This window comes from Poecilia reticulata, linkage group LG7, assembly GCF_000633615.1.
Source record: "Poecilia reticulata strain Guanapo linkage group LG7, Guppy_female_1.0+MT, whole genome shotgun sequence".
NCBI lineage: Eukaryota > Metazoa > Chordata > Actinopteri > Cyprinodontiformes > Poeciliidae > Poecilia > Poecilia reticulata.
The window spans coordinates 26,172,507-26,192,630 of NC_024337.1; the positions used below are offsets into that span (position 1 = coordinate 26,172,507).

The following is a 20,124-nucleotide window of genomic DNA, read 5'->3' on the forward strand; positions in this document are numbered from 1 at the left end:
ATTTATTTACAGTGCAGCGTAAATGAATGTCATTATGGTCAAGAATGACTAGAAGACCTTAATTTAGCCATAAAACTTTGTGGTACTTGACACATCCGAGACAGAAAGCCTGAGTTTTAGTTTTGAAAAAAAATAAATAAAAAAGCTGCTACACTGCATGGTATAGCTTTCCATTACTGTTATTGATGAACTTATTTTTTACCAATAATAAATGTCAATACCAATTGGTCAAGCCAATCCATTAATTAATCAGGGTACTAGCATGTTTTCAAGACATAAAAGTGTTTGTGACTTTTATTTTTCTAGTCTTAACCTCCGGCAAGACAGAGATTGCCGTCTTTTCACAAGAACATCTGAAGAACAAATTATTTCCTCAGTCACTTACTCCAAATGGCATTAACTTAGTGGTAACATAAATAACACTGGTGTTACCTTTGATCTGGATATTTCCTTTAAAGGTTCAGCGTTACGTAAAATCCACTTTTTTGAGCTTTACATCATGTTATGTTATTCCTCTCATCAGAAACATAGTGGTGTTTTTCATTCGTGTGAGAAACCTCCCATAGCAGCCATTTGGCTGTGCAAAACACCTGGGTGGACCTAGCGCCACCTAGGGGGCGCAGCTCCCTCTCTGAGCTGCAGCTTCCAAGCTTCTGAGCAGTCACAGTGTTTGCCTTCTTGTATAAATTTGCGTGATTTGGCAAAACAACCTACATAAGATGTGGGAGTCAAGGACGTGAAAATCTAACGGGACAGAGGAGCAATGCCTGCTGTTGGCACAGCTCTATCCATTTTACGGACAGTACTTCTCCTTTCTGTTTCGTCTTTCTCCATCTTCCCCGCTTAAGATGCACTAAAAGTCTTCCTTAGTGCTCCTGACATTTTGTCACTTTAAGCGCTCTCTTCAGGCCCAGGGTGCTTTGCGAAAAACTTTTACCTTTAATTTTAGGAGACATCTTAGAATTCAGTAGATTGGCTTCCATCCATGGCAGGTATCCATCCAACTTTTCTGTTACACACTTTAATCAGTGCAACACAAGGAAGAAAAGATTGGTGATTTAAGTTTTTATGCGGTGTATCACAAAAGAGCAGTAGTCTTCTGTACCTCAAGCTTTTTTAGTGTTTGTAGTTCTGGTGTGTACCGTCCCAAGTGGTGCCTCTCCTCTGCGTTACGCCTTTTTTCAGAGTTTCCCAGTTGTGCTGGCTCGTTTGAAACTATATGAATAATAAATATAACATACTTAGTCTAGTAAAAGCCTGATGTATGCTGGTACAAAAATGTGAGGATGCAAGTTCACGTTCTCATCCTGCAATAGTTTGTCTGCCAAACATGAGCAGAGATATCGCTGAGATTCTTGTGGATTTAAGAGGCTTCTTTCGTTTGCAACAATCTATTTTATGCTTTAACGTAGAGAAATAGGGAAGATACTTTTTTTATTTGAAATGACCACAAAGGAGAGCCTTTTTAAGGCAACTTTAGTCATTCTCAAAAGAACAAATCATTACAGACCACATCGTTATGGCATCTTGAGACCACAGAAATGATGGCACTTCTGTGGTTTCAAGTGACATTTAGCACTCAACGTGCATTGTATATTCATGATGATAAAGACAGACAAATTCAGACGTTTTGCTTTTTTTGCTGACTTTTTTTAAATACACCCATAGACATTGTTTGAAGTCCATATTGTTTGCAGTCGGATCTATGCATCACGTCACTCTCAAACATCATTTAAGCCTTGCATTCCAAACGGCACTCTTAATTTGCTCAGTTCGTAGTTGCAGGTGCGACTTGTCTAAAATTCATTTTAGACGCGCTCCCATGTGTGTGTCTTGTGAAATAAACATGTTTCCACCACATGTTGCTATTGTTGATATGAAGAGTGGCCATGTTGCAAAGCGAAGTCAATCTTACAAGTGGTAACTAGGGGTACTCGGAGTGGCTTCCCCTTTCCCTTTGGGGAATCCAGGCGTTTCAGTCAATTCTTCTGTGATGGGGAAGTCGGAATGCAGCAACAGTTCATTCCTATGCATTTATTTCCTGGATTCCTATTTGTATATTAGAGTTGGGTTTATTAGATTAGTTTCCTGTTTGATTTAGGTTTTCCCATTTTGTTTTCCTTTTCCTGGCTCTTGGGTTTGTCTTAACCGTCACAGCTCCCCTTCACAGGTGTTTTCCATCTCCTGATTATCCTCTGCCTCCACTTTCCTTCACCTGTTTCTATTTTTTTTTTATTGGACTTTTAGGGCAGCATTGTCACCTCCATCTCTACTTGGGTATATATAGCTCTCTATTCACTTGTACTCATTGTATTACCTGTTTCCCAGTTGCTGCTCCTTGTTCGGATTCTCCCTGTGTTAATTTCTATAAGCCATGTTTTGTTTGTTCTTAGTAAAGTTTTATCCTATTGATAGCCGGAGTCTTTAGCACTGTATTCACAAAGATCAAAGCTGTTTGTGTCATGCAAGTTGTGCAGAAATTACTCCATGTTAAAAGATGGTGGTAATTTATTTGCAAGAGAAGGAGAAAAAAAATGTGTTGCTTTTTTAATAAAAAACCAACTTTCTATTACACCTGTTCTGTGATCCTGTCTTATCTTTCGATCCGATGGCTGTTACAAATGTGAGATTACCTCTGGAATTTAAAATCATAATTCAGTGCTATTTCTTGCTCTCTTGTCTTTCTGCGCCTGCTTTGATTGAGGCTGAATAGGAGTCGAGTGCAACCTGTCGCAAAAATAGGTGCAAGTCATATATATCTGGTTAAGTTCATATTTATAACTTGATGAATTTAGTGTAATCTGCATTGTGGATCTGGTGCAGAAAACAAACATTTAAAGGTAACATACTGTTACAAATATTGACTTACAATGAGCATGTTCTGTTCTACGTCTTTTACTTGTAAAGCATGAAGCAATTAAAAGAAATACAGATTTAAAAAGCACTTATATCATAGAAAAAATTTACCATGAACATCTTTAGTTTGTTTTTCCCTGGGGGGGAAAAACAAGTAGAAAAACAGTAGAAAAACAGCCTTTCAAAGCCCTGTTTGCTCTGTACAAAGTGCCACACTGTGTGACTCATTGGCATGAAAGAAGGGACACGTACTCCATAAATGGATTTTGAGAACATAAAATTGCAGTGATTTACTATGGTGACTGCACTGAAAATAAACTAATTCAAAAGGCATTTGTCAAATTGAAAGGGATAATCTGGAGGAGCTTAATGTACGGCTAAATGTTCTGGTGCCCTCGGCTACATGTGATTGTAAATAAAAAAGATGTAAAAACAATGAAACGCTGATGTTATCCCGTGCGCTGCCCTGGATGAGCAGGACCTTCAGCCTGGATGGGGGTAAGACTAATACTGATGCCGTGTAAACTGTGCGCATTTGATTGTGATTTTGCACAAATCAGGGCTTGGCATGGAAAATCGTTTCAGTATTCTTAACAGCAGCTCCAGAGCACATGCACTGATGGATGAGTTACTCTTTACTTTACTGATGCACTGTGATCAATGCTGATGCGAGGGAAGAGAGTGTGATAGGAAAAGAGAGCATTATTGTGCTGCATCTGCAAATCTCCCTTATTCTGTCTTGTTTTCTGTGCCCCCACCCTCCCGCAATCTACTTGCATTAATCCTATCCTCTTTCAGTAAATTTCGCACTTTGTTGATCCTGTTATCTGCGTATGCTGCTGCACTCTCACCAACATTTGATGCCTAAACTAAAGTACCATGGTGTTTCCGAGGCACCGCACGTGCAGTAGTGGGGTAATTTTAAGACGATAAATAGATTGTAGATTCGAAACAGGAAACTGAGTGCGTGAACAAAAAAAGCATGTGCGTGTTCGCACATTTCCTTCCGGTGCCAGCCTTTAAAAGACACAGAAAACGTTGGATTTATCTAAATGTTTGGGCAGGCCTCTCATGTAGCCTAAATGTGTTTAAGAGGCTTTCATTTTTAGTGTTTTGCTGTTGTGAGTTAAATAAAACAGCAGTAATGCAGCTTCACTAATCCTCTCACACAACTAATCCTAGCAGAACACCACTGTAAATACTCCGTGGGCTGCATTAAAGCAGCAATCACTCAAGCCCTCACTGAGTGTTTTATGCTTACTTTGGTTCAGATTAATAGAAACTCATGTTATTTTTCATTTCTGAGAGAGATAGTCTGGAAACAACAGGACACCCTCCTGGCCTTCTGTTGCTCTGGGGTTTTTTTGTTTTGTTTCCTGTGTGTGTGTCTTTCTAATGCATCTTTGTACTATATGTGCAGTGAATCAATACAGGACTGTATATCCTTGAGTCAGACGAAAGTCTTAAAAATGGATAGAAAAATAGAAAAATCACAGCTTCCTTGGTACCTTCTGCTTATGGCCTGCTTTGTCCTGCAGTGGTGTTTAGGTTTTTATGTAAGCATGTTGTGTTTTTTTTCCACAATAAAAAGCTTTGGATTTCTAAACACAAAACTTGTAATATGTTTATCTTGTATTATCAGACTGGCCACCTGTAAGTGCTCCAGTGGCTCACAGCTGCATTGTATTGTAGATTGCATCAGGAATGAAGGCTGCAAAAAAACCTGATGCTGAACTGTATTCTGAATTTGTTCTATTTTTTTGTTACACACAGAATAGTTACAGGAATGAGGAACTTAGTGTTTTCTCAGTTCAAATCTAACCAATTTGAGTCCTGATTTTTGGTTGAAGTTAAATGAAGTTTCTTAAGATCCCCTGGCAGCTGTAAAATTGCTCTTGACTCTAATGCTCTGGATCGGTGGGCAACTTCAGCGTTGTCTCATTGTCGTGTTTACCACTACTCCTAAAACGTTAGCAAACATTTGCATACCGACTGCTCTTCATTAGGCCCTCTTTTTTTTTTTTTTCTTTTAAGGTTTTATTGGCTCCAGTGGGCTTTATTTGAACGTGGTCAGGCAGGAAAATGGGTATTAAGAGGTAGAAGACATGCAGCAAATGTCATCAGGCTGGGACTCTAACATGTGACGGATGTATCTAGAACTACGGCCCCCATACATGGGTTGTGGTTTACCCCATGCGTCATTGCAGCACACCCATTTGGCCCTTTTTGACAAATATTAATTTAAGTTTGGATAAGGCACATCTGCAATGAGTGCTGCATTTCAAAAACATACATTTTTTCATGTTACATACTAGATCCGATATAAGAGACTTATCACTCATGTCCACAAATTCATGACACAGCTCCTTTCCATCTTTCCCAAGATAGTATCACAAAATAAGATGTTTGTCTGTGTGCTATGTCTTCTTATCACTTTCCTCTGAGAATCTTTTTCATAAAAACTGATATGCTGACATTTATCAGTATCAATTTGTATATAATTGTACTGAATGTTAACTAAAAGAGTTCAAGCATTTTCTCCTACAGAATTTGAATGCAACAGATGTCCTTTAAAAAAGAAAATTAAATTGTAGATCAACAATTTTTTTGTGCATAAGGAAAATAAAGTGTCTCTGTTAAAGGTCATGTTGCACCAACAAGTCGCCAAACACTACTCTGGCCTTCTAAAACATTTTTTCTATGGACAAAATCAGAAATTAAGAGAAATATGTAGCCTCCACTTCAATGCCCTCTCTCGTATCCTAATATTTTTCCAGGTCCTTCAACTGCTCTGAAAATATTACAATGCGGTCTGTAATTAATCTGTGGAAATGATGAAATATGCATAAAGATCCCTACTCCTCATTTTCAGAAAGGTTTTTGCAGCTGAGCTCTTTAATGTCTCCCCAGGTGTGTTTGAGGTGAAATATACAAGCAGCCCAAAAGCAAATACTGAATATATTTGCTCTGCAGTACTGGCTGGAATATTATTCCCTTCAACAAAAAAAAAAAAAAAAGGTGGATATTACCAAAATGTGAAGTAAGAAAACTGGAAACACAGAAGGGGTGCAGTTAAAAAAAAAAAAAAAAGCACAATTCTCTTTCTATTTTTCTTTTTTTTTTTTTGGTACAAGCTTGTGCGCTCACCCACACAGGTGTGTTTGCAGTTATTTTGCTGATTAGCCTCCTGCTCCGAATGGGCAGAGCTGTGCTGAAATTAAAGATGTTTCTCGTTAAAACACAAAAGGTGAGTCAGGAAGGTGTCTGTCTGCATGTGCCCACACAGTCCTGAGAAAGATCTGTGGCTACCTCTGGCAAAGGTAGGTGAAAACACCAGCGTGGGTGTACAGACGACACTGAGGGCCTTTTAATGGCCTGTTCACCCACTCAGGTGTTTTCAGTTCCCCCAGCTAATTAGACCCCTGCCAGAGCTGAATGGAGCTGTGTGGAAAATGACATGTTTGTGAAGTTTTGTTTCGCTAAGAATGTGAAAGTTGTCCTTTTCTTTAACTCACCCGGTAATGTGACTGATTTATTCTTTTCACGGCAAGAAAAGAACAGTTTAAGTAAATTTTGTTGCCGAGAGCTGCATCAGCAAAGTGCCTTAATAAACCACAAAAGTGCAGCAGTCCAGCAGGGACCGACGTTGTTAATGTCACTCCTCCTGTGCAATGTTTGACTTTCCTCAGCAAAGGTTTGCAGGCACTGCACAACAATGCGCAACGGGAGGGAAAGTCAACCCTGGTTCGTCTAACAGTTTCTAAGTGGTCAATAGTTGAAACCGTTTAACTGAGGATATTATGATTTCCTCACAACAACAAGAAAACAAGTGGCATTAAGAAAATGGATCGGTTTTCTTTTTGCAAACACTGACAGTGAACCAGAACAACACCCAGACAACAAGAACACCTTTGCACTTCCAGTACTTTAAACGATGCAGACATGCAGTGGAGTGTTTGGGACAAGGGATACGTCTAAAAGCTGCGGCACTCCGGCTCTCGAGGAATGCAGTTTGAGACCATAGAACAAGGGGCTGCTTTTTACCAGGCTACTTTGTTCTCACTGTGTGGTGTTGTTCATGTTATGGACTGGTGAAACGTCCATCGCATGGACGTGTATCCCTTGTCCCACCCTTTGACCACTGATGATGGGCAAGCGCCTCTCTGTCTTTCAAGGACATATATGCTGCATGGATTGACTTCATCATTTTTCGTTTTGTATAATGAATTAAAAAGAAATGTCTGTCACGTATGAAATGCACCTCTTTCATCCTCTTTAAAAAGAACTCACCTGGTGTGTCTGCAAGACAAGGCATGTCTATAGGCTTTAATTTCATTGCATTAATAACCCAGCACTGCTGGTTCTTCAATTTCTTCCCCATGGAGTTCTAACAGAGACCAATCTGCCCTCCAACACAAACTCTCTCTGTCCCTCACAGCATTTACAGTCTGTGCAGGCTGTGCTTTTTCTCATCTGCCTGTCTTTTCTATTCCCTTTTCTTTGCCTTCATCTCTCCACTCTCTCACTCCTCTCATCTTTCCACCTCTGGCTCTGCTGCGAGCCTGGCTCATACACACCAGGGTTTCCCTTTCATTTCGTAGTGAGGGATAGGATGAGAGACAGAAAGAAGCAAGAGACCCAAGGAGAGGAGGGATGTAATGATCTGTCCTGATGAATGCGGTTTGAGAGAAAGTGCTGACACAACAGAAGGGAAGCGTTTGGAGCAGATGAGCTCAACGCACCAATCACAGAGCTCATCAGATGACCTGTCAATGTCCGACAGCCAATGGAAGTGTTTGAATTATGAATAAAACACTTTCATGCGAGACACCCATTGTGTCATTATGTTCCAGCGTCATTTGAATGAAGCTTCAAATGTGTTTGTGCAGCTGTCAAGGTGTCAAGGGTAGTCATTATAATGTCAGGTAGTTTCTTTGTGAAAGGAGGATATAAAAGACAACATTTGCAGCAAAGCAAGGAACTCAAATTAGTTTTCTGGATGAAGGAGTCTTTAAAAAGTACTCAAAAGAATGTCTTGACCCAAAAAGTGCAAATTCCGTATTAAAAGCAGGTTCTTGCGCAGGTATTTTTATTTTTTATTTTTGTTTGGGGCATAAATCTAACACATCTATTATTTCTTTCTGCTGGTTTGCTTCTAAGCTAAGGAACCAAATGTTCTTGGAATATCTTCTCTTTTTTTGGTTGGTATAAAATGATATATGTAAAGTCAATTTTACATTACTTTATGATTTAGAAATGATTTATTTCTAAATCATTTCTATGTATGCATATTTTTATGCATACATAAAAATAAATCATTTATTTTTATATATACTTCAATAACGATTATTGAAGTAATCATTATTGATTACTTCAATAACAATTATTGTAGTAATCGTTAATCGTCCTACTCGGTTGCACATTTATTTGAATCTGAGTATGCTATTTTTAAAAACGAAAGTTTTTTTTTTTTTTTTGCTTATGCTTTACTTATTGGACAGTTTTTTTTTGTTTTTTTTTATATATAATTTTACCTTAATGTGAATACATGCTTCAAATTGTGTGCCACTTCTCTGCTAGTACACCTGAATTTTCCACTGAGGGACAATGACGTTTATTTCTGTTTTATTCTATAATTGGGGCAATTTCATACTCAATTTATCTAACTAAAGTTTATAGTATTATTTTTTTAGGATTTACTAGTCTAGTCTACTGGGACAAAATGTGATTGCATGACTAAAAAAATCTACCAGCAAGAAGTTACTTAGTTATTCTGGTTAAGTAAGAGCCTCTTTAGGGATCGGAGGAAAAATAAATCGAAAACAGAGTAACATGTTTTCTGATAGTAAAAAAGGTTAAAAAAAAAAGCTTAAACCTTTTTTCAGACCTTTATCTGAACAACACATAAAAACACTTAGTCCATCCATCCATCCATCCATTTTCTTGCACCCTTTTTCCCTCAGTGGGGTCGGGAGGGGTGCTGGTGCCCATCTCCTGCCAACGTTTCGGACGAGAGGCGGGGTACACCCTGGACAGGTCGCCAGTCTGTCGCAGGGCAAAACACTTAGTCATAATGCAAAACATTTGTATATATTCAATTGTATAGGTATGAAATAATTTATTTGGAGATTTGAAATAAAAGTAGGAGTTGAAGAAATGAAAATGTATCGGTAGTATGAGGGGCAAGTAGAAACTTAGTATCTAATGTCGGTTAAATTTAGTTTCTGATCTAGATAACAAAAAAAAAAAAACCTTTGCCATGTTGAACTTGCTTGCTGCTACACTACTTTGAGTGACGACTTGCTGTGTTATCCCTAAAACTTAACTTCTAAAAGCAATGCAGCAATCCATAATCTTGGATTCAAGAGACATGCAGCATTGTGTGCTTTGACTTTGGGCAGGGCATGCTGCAAATTATGGGATTGTCCAGTCTTCTCTGTGAGAGTAAATAGGCTGATAGCAAGCCATTTGTCACGATCTGTGAAATGACGCTGCTTCAGAGCCGTGTACCCAACAATCATAACTCAGTTTCTGCGCTCTCGCACACACGTGCACGTGCAAACTGAAAGTGAAATACACAGCTTGACGTTTACGAGTGTCCATCTTTATTCCTTTGACGGGGGCAGAATTCAGACAGAATGAAATCCTCATCAACAAAGCTGCTGTGGTATAGATCCATCTCTGTTCCCTGACTGACAAAGAGAAAAACCCAGGAGGGGGTGTTTGGACTCAGTACAATCATGTGTTTCTTTCTCTGCTGATCTGCCAGTAATACACAGAAGGACAAGCTGGAGGAAGCAGAGAAAGAAAGGAGACACCAGTATGAAAGTGACAAAAATAGCTTATGGCTAACAACAATGTAAAGGGGAAAAAAAAGGCTACTGGAGTGTGAAAAAAGGATGCAAATACTCCTGTACTCGACAGACTTCCCACCTGTGAGGCGAAGTGGGAGGGTGAGGAGACGGCGAAGAAGATAACGTGGAAATACGGATGAGGGAGGAAATGTAGGTGTGCTCCTGAAAAGACACCATTAGTCAGCAAGGAAAAAATGAACACAGGGTTTAAAGCCCTCACACACGCACACACACACACAGCTTCAGGTTAATGGTTGAGTGGTAATGCTATGTTAATTCATCTGAACATATTAACAATTTATATCCAATTCACCGCCCTAATATCTTGCCTGCAGCACAAATTAGTACAAATCGTCTGCTATGGGGTAGCAGCGGCGGTGCTGATGGGCTTGCTAATAAGTCAGGACATGCCATGTGTCACCAGGCTCACCCTGTCGCATGAACTAATATCCTCTATGATTTAGCAGGACATTAGCCATGCTGCTGGTGTGGAGATATAGTTCTTGTGTCTAAGCTGCAGTAGGAGTGAAGGAAATCTGTGCTGATGAACCAGGAGCCCAGTCTTGCTGTGTGAAAAACAATCTGGCACAAGGTGGTCATACGTACATTAGCAGGACTATCACAGACATTCGTGTGATTTGGGAGGGAGCGGTATTTCACAGGCTGGTCATCCAGAAATTCATGAAAAAGAAACCTTGGAGCCCAGTTTTAAGTTGAAAAGCAAACATTGCATTCAAAAGGACGTCCAAAATTGTTCATGTAAATGTTCTTTGTGTGCATTGGACCTGAAGATCCATATGGCAATACTTGATGTGGTTACTTTCATATTCGCCGATGTGTTCTTCAATGGAGAACTATCATAAGACTACATTTTGCATCCAAATTTTATTTTATTATTTTGACCATTTCTCATTTTCTACAAATAAATACCTTTTTTTTTTTGCTTGGGATTTCAGAGATATGTTGTTAAATATATACCTATAAAAAGTAAAATCTGATTTTAAGTGGTTTCTTAATTTTTTCCAGAGCTGTATATTCTGAGAAAAAGTGTTTATGTCAGGGAAGAGAGAAAGAATTTGCAGTTTTGGTAACGTAGGCTCCTCTTATATTTAATATTTTACATAGCTACGTGGTAACTGTCAGCTGTTTTAGTGATCTATTGTTCTCCCATATTTTTGTCCACCATTTTGGTCAGCTGCTACACTTGTTCTTGAAGCGCTTTAAAAATAACATGGCATGACATGGTAACAATTAAGCAGAAAGCGTTCAAACAGAAAATAGATCAAACTTTCAAGTTTTTACTGTCTTCCATTCTGAGCTTGAAGCAGAGAAGGAAAAAAAAAGATTGTGTGTGTGTAGAAGCATTTTCTCCTTCTTAGAAAAGCTTTCTGTAAATCCATGTGATATGCATAATGAGATGTATATCTCCACAAGCCTGGCTTTTGTTTCATTTTACTTGTCACTTGGATCTTTACCGATTATCTCTTGTGTGCGAGTCATAGCTTCTTGTAACATCAAAACTGTGGTTTTGCAGGACAATTCACTGAGGGTATACTATAAAAGGCATACAGCTTTAAGGGAAGAATTAGCTTAATTCTGCACATATGTTTCTTCTGTGTTTCTTTTTGTCTTAACCTGTTAAGCTTGCTTCTTGCAGAAGGTGGACACCCGCTGCTTTATAAGAGGAGGCAGCTCTTTGGGGCCTAACAGAGTATTAGAAGCTCATATTGCTAAGACAGGTGATTTCAGAACCTCTTGTGTAAGCAATATTTGTCTTCAGAGCTTCTATTCTTTTAAGCTCCATCTTGACCGCCTTTTGTCTGCCTTTGCAGAAATTACAGACAACTAGAAAATAAGTGTTGCTGTGTCTTTCTGTGTGTGAACTGGCACAACCATCTGTATCTCTGTTTCAAATACTGTTAAGAAAATAGAACATTTCTGAAGAAATTTAAACGAGACCTGTCATCGATTGGAACTCAGCATTCTGATGCTAAAAATTAGCATCAATGCTAAAGTAAGCTACAATGTACTCAGTAGCATGTAGAGAATCACAAGCATGTTGAGTAACATGGACTTAATAGCTGTGTCCGAATTCAGAGTCTGCATCCTTCGAAGGACCGGTCTACGTAGGACGGGTCCCTCGCAGACCGGGTAAACTAAGACCGGAAGTAAAAAAGTCTGTGAATTCGGACAGGCCTCACCTCAGCATAATTTATGTCTCCTAGCAACCATGACTGCTGTTGAACCCACGTTGGGAGCTGCACTGAACTGAAGCAATGGAGAACGATGTGGCTTTCATTGATATTACTTAATATGTTTCATAAAGTGAACTGAACCAAACTGAATGTAATTTAATTTAGAATGTTTGTACCTTTTACTGCCATAGTTTTAGTTTACGTTTTATTTTGTATTATGCTAATTTTTTGTTGTTTCGACTCTTATTTTGAAAGGTCTACGTAGGAAGTTGAATCCAGCATGTTCGCTGGGGCACCAGAGAAAGAGGATGCACGTGCTATGACATTAGCAAGTAGCTGTACAAAAGTAATTTAAGTTTAAGAAGTCCTTCATTACTCTCATTTCTACCTCAAAAAGAAAGGTCAGCCAGCGAGGTATGTTTATATGTCTTAAATCATTTTTTATGTCGCTATTGTATTCGTGACACCGTCTCATTTAAGTTTATGTTGTATTTTAGTTCGATGGTGGTGTTGACGTCAATAAGAAAATGGAGTTGTAACAAGAACAACTTTAAAGATTTTCATCAAAGTTGACTTCACACCAGCAGTTCAGCGAACTCATTATTGCCGTCAAGAAGAGGTGGAAGTGATAGTACCTGCTATTTAAAATTCTAATTGAAACCATTTTTATGGATCTAGATTGTAAATCTTATGAATTTCTTTATTAAAAGACAAATTCATAATCTGGAAATGTGTTCAAGAACTTTATTTTTAAAATAATTATTTCTCTGCAATTTATTGCAAAATAGATAATAATTGATCTCGTCCGTCTCTCCTTGCTCTCCTGAGCCCTTCTGTCTTCTGCTTCTCTTTGTAATCGCATATCTTCTTTTATCAGTTCAAGATGCTCCAAGCTTTTGCTTTGCCTCTTCCGGCCTCTTAATAACACCACCTTCCTCTTCCTCTTCATGACGTCCAACCACTGCTGCACTTGGCCCTGGAGCCTCATCTGGTAATACCTCATCCATCTTGACAAACCAAGGCCAAGTAGCAGCAGTGGGCTTCCCTTTCACTCCCTCTCCTGAGCCAGGATATTTGCAGTCCTAAAGAATAAATGAGAAAACAGTAATTGACAAACACAGAAATACACTAAAATCTTATTAGATTTATTTTCAATTAATTGTGACAATAAAATATTGCATAGTTCATATATCTTTTTAAGGTTATCCCATTTTATTTTGGCCTGAGACGGTGTTACTACGTCCTGGAGACCCATCTTCTCTAGAATGGACCTAGCACATAGAGAAACAGAGAGGACATTTTTCAATTGTGAAAGGAATAACGTTTTTCAGAGCAAGCAATGAAGGATACACCCAACCCATCCTTCAAATCTGGGGAAAAGAAGGTTGCATTTGGAGGACGCATTTGAAAGAGTCTTCGAATTCGGACAGGCCTCGTCGTTACGCTATGATGTAACCGGCCTTCAAATCTGTCCTTCGAAGGATGTAGACCCTGAATTCGGACACAGCTAATATATACAGTATGTTAAAATTAGTTTATGAGCTAAAATTAGCCAAAATGCCAATGTTAGCGTCACTAGCATGTTGTCTTACATTGACATCCTCCATTCAGTATGCTAAACACGATTAATAAATACAAATAAAATAGCTAAAAAGCTTATTTTAGGGAAAAGGTTAGTGCTAATGTGGGTAGTGCAGTAATAGAGGACACTGTCTGTTAATGTTTGTGGTAATGTTACTGTCTTCTGATTGTTACTTTTGTAAGAGTAAAAATCAGATGTTTACTTTGTGGCACTTGGTTACCAGAAAACGCTCTCATCTTTTAGCAAAAAAATAACAACACACATTGTTAATTTAAAAAAAAACATAAGACTTTCTCTGCTCTTTTGAAATGATACTTATCTTATACTACTTAAGAATTGTGCAGTTGATGAATTTTGCCGAAAAATGAAAATGTGTTTTTTTTTTGTCATTGGTGACATTATATTCTTATTGTAATATACATTCAACACAAAAGTAAAAATCTGATTTTATACTTCGTTGCAGATCGTTACCAGAAAAAAAACAAAAAAAATGCTCATCTCTTAACGCCAAATTAATAACAAGCGATATTATTGTTTATAAAATATAATCTCTCTTAAAGTACTACTTATCTGCTTAGACATAAGAAATTAACAGTTGGTAAATTTTGCAAAAGTAAAATTCAGATGTTTACTTCATGGCACTTTGTTACCAGAAAATGCGCTCATCCCTTAGTAACAGATTAACAACAAATTATTGTTCAAAAAACATAAGATTTCCTATGGTCTTTTGACATGATTCATATTTTATACTCCTTAACCCTTGTATGTCGAAATGGGGTCCAACCGACCCCACACATGTAAAACCATTTTCTATAGACCTCTATGTTTGCCTCAGGCCTCACAGGTTAAGTTAAGAACTGTGCAGTTGGTAAATTTTGCAGAAAAGTAAAAATGTGTTGTGTTTTTTTTGTCATTGGTGGTAAATATATTATAAAACAGACATTCAACACAAAAGTTAAAATCTATTTATACATTGTGGCAGTTCGTTACCAGAAGAAAAAACTAATAACGCTCATCTCTTCACACCAAATGAATAATAAGTAATATTATTGTTTCTAAAACATAATCTCTGATTAAATTATGCTTATCTACTTAGACACAAGAAATTTAGCAATCTGTTGCTAAGATTGCTAAAATTTTGCAGTCTTAGCAACAGATTAAATTGAATAATAATTATATTTTCTTGTGAAATATTTTGCACTTATAATCTTTTAACAATGACCACTGCACATAGTAGTACAGTAGTAGATATTGGGGCTGGAGTTCAGCTTAAGCAGAAAGCTTTCAGATACTGCAGTGAATGGAAACCAACACAACACAGAGGACAGAAAAGGGAAGTGGACACGTGGGCTTTCCCCCTTATCTCTCCACGCTCATTTTCTTGGCTGACTCTAAAACAGAATTTTAATTTTCTCTGTTTATGATGGTGCCATCTCAGAGGCCAATGTAATCTAATTAGCACACACGCAGTTCATGATGGGCACACATACATCCACTGGAAAATGTACATTGTAATCCAATTAACTTGGCATGCACTCTGTACTAATTTTCTCTATGAATATACCTCTATCCTGCTTAAGAAAATGCTTAAATATTTATACCCATGAAATGTGGACTGTGTATAAACAACTGTGGTGTTTAGAGTAGTTTCACTTGTAGTAATTTCTGTGTCAGTTATTTAAAGAAGGACGACAAGCCATATCCATGGCAGAACAGAAAGAGGGCAAAAAGTGAAAATAAAAAAATCAAAGCAAGTCAATTATTTTCAACGTTTACATTATTTATTTTTACCTGTTGAGTGAAATCTACATTGTCACTTGAAATTATTCCTCATATTACATTAAACTGCTGATTAGATTCATTTTTTGTAGCAGTGATATTCCTTAATAGGTTTGTTAGTTCATTTTTATTTGAAGATTGAGATTGGTGGCAAAGGTAATGCTTCAAATTTCACAAAACAGGACACTGCATTGGCTTCTGTGACAGTTAAATATTTGTATGACAGTATACTACTTCTTTTGAATTGTGTTATTGAAAAATCTCTACTTGAAGGATTTCCCTTCTAATTCTTCCGTACACAATGAGAGCTAAATCTCACTCCCTGCTATTGCTCATAGCTCCCATTCTTCGTTTTCACATCCTTCAGTGCTTTATTTAAGAGTGGGCTGAAATGTTCCCAATTATATTAATTGTGGAGGAACCATATACCAAAGGCAAATTCCACTACGTCAGCAGGACATTTTAGACAACATTTACGTAAATCGAAAAATATGTATAATTTTTAACTGGTTTTATTTAGAGTTATTAGTTTTTTGTTTAATTTTCCTTTGCTCACATGATCTGTCTTGGCATTTCAGTCACACCATGTTGGGTTTTGTTGGCCGGCATGTCCCACAGCAGTTTTGCTCTTCAAAAAAGATGTAAAGATGTAATCCTGATTGTGTGCCTCTGGTAAGTAGACTTGTTACATTGGTGGAATAGTAGTAGCCTGCATTTGTATGACCTTCAAAAACTTGGATTATTTGTGTATGGGTGAATCAATGTGTGTGTATGTTTGTGAGAGGGTGAGCGTACAAGTAGGCCAAATGAAGGTCAGAAAGGAGCCCTGCTTAATTGACGTTGGTTCAACACATCCCCAAGAGTCATAGGCCACACAAAAGCAACTCAACTCACCACTCCAGGACATGGTCTGAGCATGCACACAAACAACAACACACCAAAAGGGGTGTCCCGCACTCCGGGCCCTTTCCCTTGGTACCTGCAGAGACCCACGTTCCGTCCCCATACCCTCATCCCCCTCAGAACGACTGCGGGTGCGTTAGTAGGATCAAAACAGCACCATACCACGCTCAACTCTTTCAAAAAAAGAAGATTTATAACAACCTTTAAGAAGGTATTTTCATTATTCCTGTGAGACATTTGAGCTTAAACAAGACTCCTATCAGAACCATTAAAACGTGACAACACAATAACTATAATAAGGTAACAAGAAAAGGTAAAAGAGTAAGACTGTATTATTGTCCAAAAGAGTGAGCAACTGCCTTTGGCTTACCAACTTACATGATGCAAGTGGAGTTTTACAAAAGAGCTTATTTTATTCTTTGCATGACCTAAAAAAATTATTTACTTTGCCTCTTCCAGTGGAAGGAAAAAGGAAAATAGGAACATTCAGAATTGTGCAAAAGTCTTGAGTCATCCCTTCTCTTTTTTTCAATAACACTGTGCGCACTAACATTTGCAAGTATTCTTGGTCAAAATTTCTGTCAGGCTTTTTAGAATACGTTAAGGTTTTTTCTCTATATATTTTGCTTTTACAGTTATGTTCAAACCAGTAAATGACAATTTCTATAAAATGTTTTTTTTTACCAACTGAACATGAAGCTTAAGATTGATTGACTTCCATATACTGTTGTTCTACTGTACATATTTTTGAGTTCTGTCGGTTTCTCTAGAAATAATCTGCTACAAGGATTTCCATAGATCAGTAAAAAAATATGCCAAAGTCTGATTGATCATCACCACTTTAAAAGATTACAAGGATTCCTTTTTCTTGGAGCAAACAAGCAAGACTTTAATAACGGTATTCTTACAAAACAATTTCATCATTAGACAGAAATTGAAAATAAGCAATCACTGAAAATATTTTTAGTCCAGTTTTTTATTTTTTTCCGTAGGCATCCAGTTTTCCATCTACTTTCTTCACGGTTACATGTATTTAAATTTATCTGTGTGCAAGTAAGAGAAAGGCCCTCAGTGGCAGGGGTGGCATTTGAAAGAGCACCCTGCTGGGATCAAGTGATTTATTACACACAGAGAGACTCACACACACTCATTCACTCCCTCTTGGTTGTTCAGGCGATGTGTCCATCTGTCAGTCTGTCAGTTTCATGTCATCTTTAGTAAATGGGGTTAACAGCCACTGCTGTGTTAAGAGAGGCACAGATAACAAGTGATCGTGCCAAGAAGAAAAACTAGGATCAAACTAAGAGAAGCAGAGAGATACTCACAGTACGGAATAGAGGAGCCATCATAGAAAGTGTAAAAAGTCTCAGATTTTAGGGACTCTGATTGAGGATAATAGTTTGCTGCCATGCTGAGCTGCTTTGCACCCAGCCGAGAGCGAGAGCAGAGGAAAAAAAAAAATAGGGTCCAGCATTAGCTGAGAGAGAAAAGAGGGGTCATTTTTGAAATAACAGGAGGGTGAGGTAAAACAAAAAGGGTGTAGCAGGAAAGCGACGTAGCAGAGAGGAGGCAAGAAATTGATAAAGTGTTCGCAAGAATCACAAGAAACAGGGTTTTTAGTCTCACAGCTGTTATTTTCAACATATCCGCTGAAATCTGGTTTTTGAACACAGGTTACAGTCTTACAGAGATTAGTACTGTTATCTGGTTTCAAGACGTTATCTGGTTAAATTCTCGGCTATGCTGTCTGTCCGTCGCATGCTTTGATTTTTCTCCAGCCTACTGTAGTTGCATCCTTTCTGCCACTCTGAAAGACTGTTTAACTTCCTTGTGCAAAGAAGTGCCAAAATAATCACTCAGCCATTGTGTCAAGGAACTTTAGCGCGCTGTTAATTTACCATATGGCCCATATTGGAAAGAAAATTCTGCCATCTATTAACCCTAATATGTGTAATCAAATCATTCGTCTAGTAAAACCCCCACCCCCACCTCTCCATTACTGCCCTCCACCTGCTGAGCTCAGCGTGCTGCTGCTCTTGCTAATACTCAGCCAATTACTACTGCAGGTGCTCAGCCTAAAAATGGGTTGGCTCTATGTATATCTGTGGGAGGCTCGATTAAGGTGTTTTCACTGTGTGTGTTGATTTTTTCGAGCTGTGTTAAATGCAAATACTGCTGTCAAGCTCATTTAGGAAAGAACATAGACTAGCACACTCTCCTACTCTGGTGTCTCTTAAAAGTGTGTCCTCCTACACTTGATTTTAGAATCATTTTAACTTATTTTATCAGTATGCGTAAAGACTAAGAGTTGGTCAGCTGCTGGTCAGACTAATTGGACTGTCCTTTGTCCTTTTTTTTAAAAAAAAAAAAAAAAAGGAAAGGAAAAGGGGCTTCACTTTAAATGAAACCAGAGCTCAAAATTGACTTGCCGTAGTTCGACACCATGTTCATTTCTGTCAAAACTATAAAGTGGTTGTATGAAACTTAATTAACAGAAATAAAATTTTAATTTCTGTGTTTGTCATACTGCCATTTTTCTGGTAAACCTTACTAATTATACTCAACAGTAGTCATACATTACATCTACAACTAGTGCAACCTCTGAATGTTTAATTTTGTCTTGTTGGTGGTTTATTTTATTAATTTATTTATTGCATTAATTTCTCATGTTTTGGCTTAAAATTTTTATTAAGTATTATTTTATTACTTCTGTGTATGTTGAATTACTATTGTGCAGCAGCTGTTGATTGTCAGTCCATCCTAAAGTCAACAGAAACACATAATTATAGGAATGTGGAGCCACCATTTAAAACAACACGGAAGAAAATGCTAACTGATGCTTAGACTGGATTCTAACTAGTGATTCTTGCTGCCCTATTTAATGTCTAATAATTTATTTATATAAATATGTCTCCATAATATATATATATATATATATATATAGCTCCGAATCATTTTAAGAGACCACTTAAAATGATCAGTTTCTCTAATTTTACTTTTAATAGGTATAGGTTTGAGTAAAATGAACATTGTTCTTTTATTCTATGAACTACTAACAGCATGTCTCTGAAATTCCAAGCAAAAATGTAGTATTCATTTGCAGAAAATGAGAGATGGTCAAAATAACGAAAAAGATTAAGTCCTTTCAGACCTCAAATAATATAAAGGAAACAATTTCATGTTCATTTAGAAACAACAATATTAATATTTTAACTCTGGAAGAGATCAGAAATCAATATTTGGTGGAATAACCATGAGATTTACAATGGGGTTCAGTGCAATAGTCTCTTAAATTTTTTCAGAGCTGCATATATATATATATATATATATATATATATATATAATCTTTCAAAGTGTTTCAAAGGCTGTAATCAATATCCAGATGGACAGATACATCTCTTGGTCATGTTGCCTTTGGAACAAAAGAGAAAATCTAACAGAACAATGTCAGGCAGACACACTGTGGGTGAGATTCAGTCACAGACAGCTTTCCACTGTGACTTTAATTGGACTGGATTTAGCCATTTCTGCTACTTTTGCCTTTTGCCCCATTACCAGTTCAAATTAGGAAACTTTTCAAATCTTTGCTAGCCTGCTTGACATATTCATATGGGGGTCTTTCAGCTGAGGATGTTTTGCAGTTAAATACTTTTCAGACAGATACAGGGATTTGTTTCTTAGTTTCAGTTTCCACTGCAGCATGCATCCTTTGTCCTAACGTGGGCACATACTTTGTAATGGAAATGACGGTGACTTCCAACCACTGTTTGAAAAAGTCAAAACTTACACATAGCTAGAACTTACATATAGCAAGGCTGAACATAGATGTTAACTGTCATACAAATACACACAAATACAAAGCCAAGCCCATCTGAACACGAGACTCAACAGAAGAAAGCTGCGTAGCTATGTGCAAATTGTTGCACAGGCTACATAGCCTGTAAACACACACACA

At 37.7% G+C, this 20,124-nt stretch overlaps 1 protein-coding gene and 2 long non-coding RNA genes across 3 annotated transcripts in view; 2 read left to right on the forward strand and 1 right to left on the reverse strand.

Annotated features, from left to right (window-relative positions):
- The window catches only part of LOC103467396 (protein FAM19A2-like), a 90,860-nt gene that overhangs the window by 58,297 nt on the left and 12,439 nt on the right, over window positions 1-20,124 (forward strand). The window lies entirely within an intron of this gene.
- On the reverse strand, window positions 9,439-11,947 carry LOC108166405 (uncharacterized). The gene is made up of 3 exons (XR_001776747.1): window positions 11,912-11,947; window positions 9,790-9,872; window positions 9,439-9,644 (listed from the first exon to the last, which is right to left on the reverse strand). It is a non-coding gene; the product is annotated as an uncharacterized LOC108166405 (long non-coding RNA).
- On the forward strand, window positions 11,901-12,559 carry LOC103467395 (uncharacterized). The gene is made up of 3 exons (XR_534067.2): window positions 11,901-12,056; window positions 12,161-12,319; window positions 12,403-12,559. It is a non-coding gene; the product is annotated as an uncharacterized LOC103467395 (long non-coding RNA).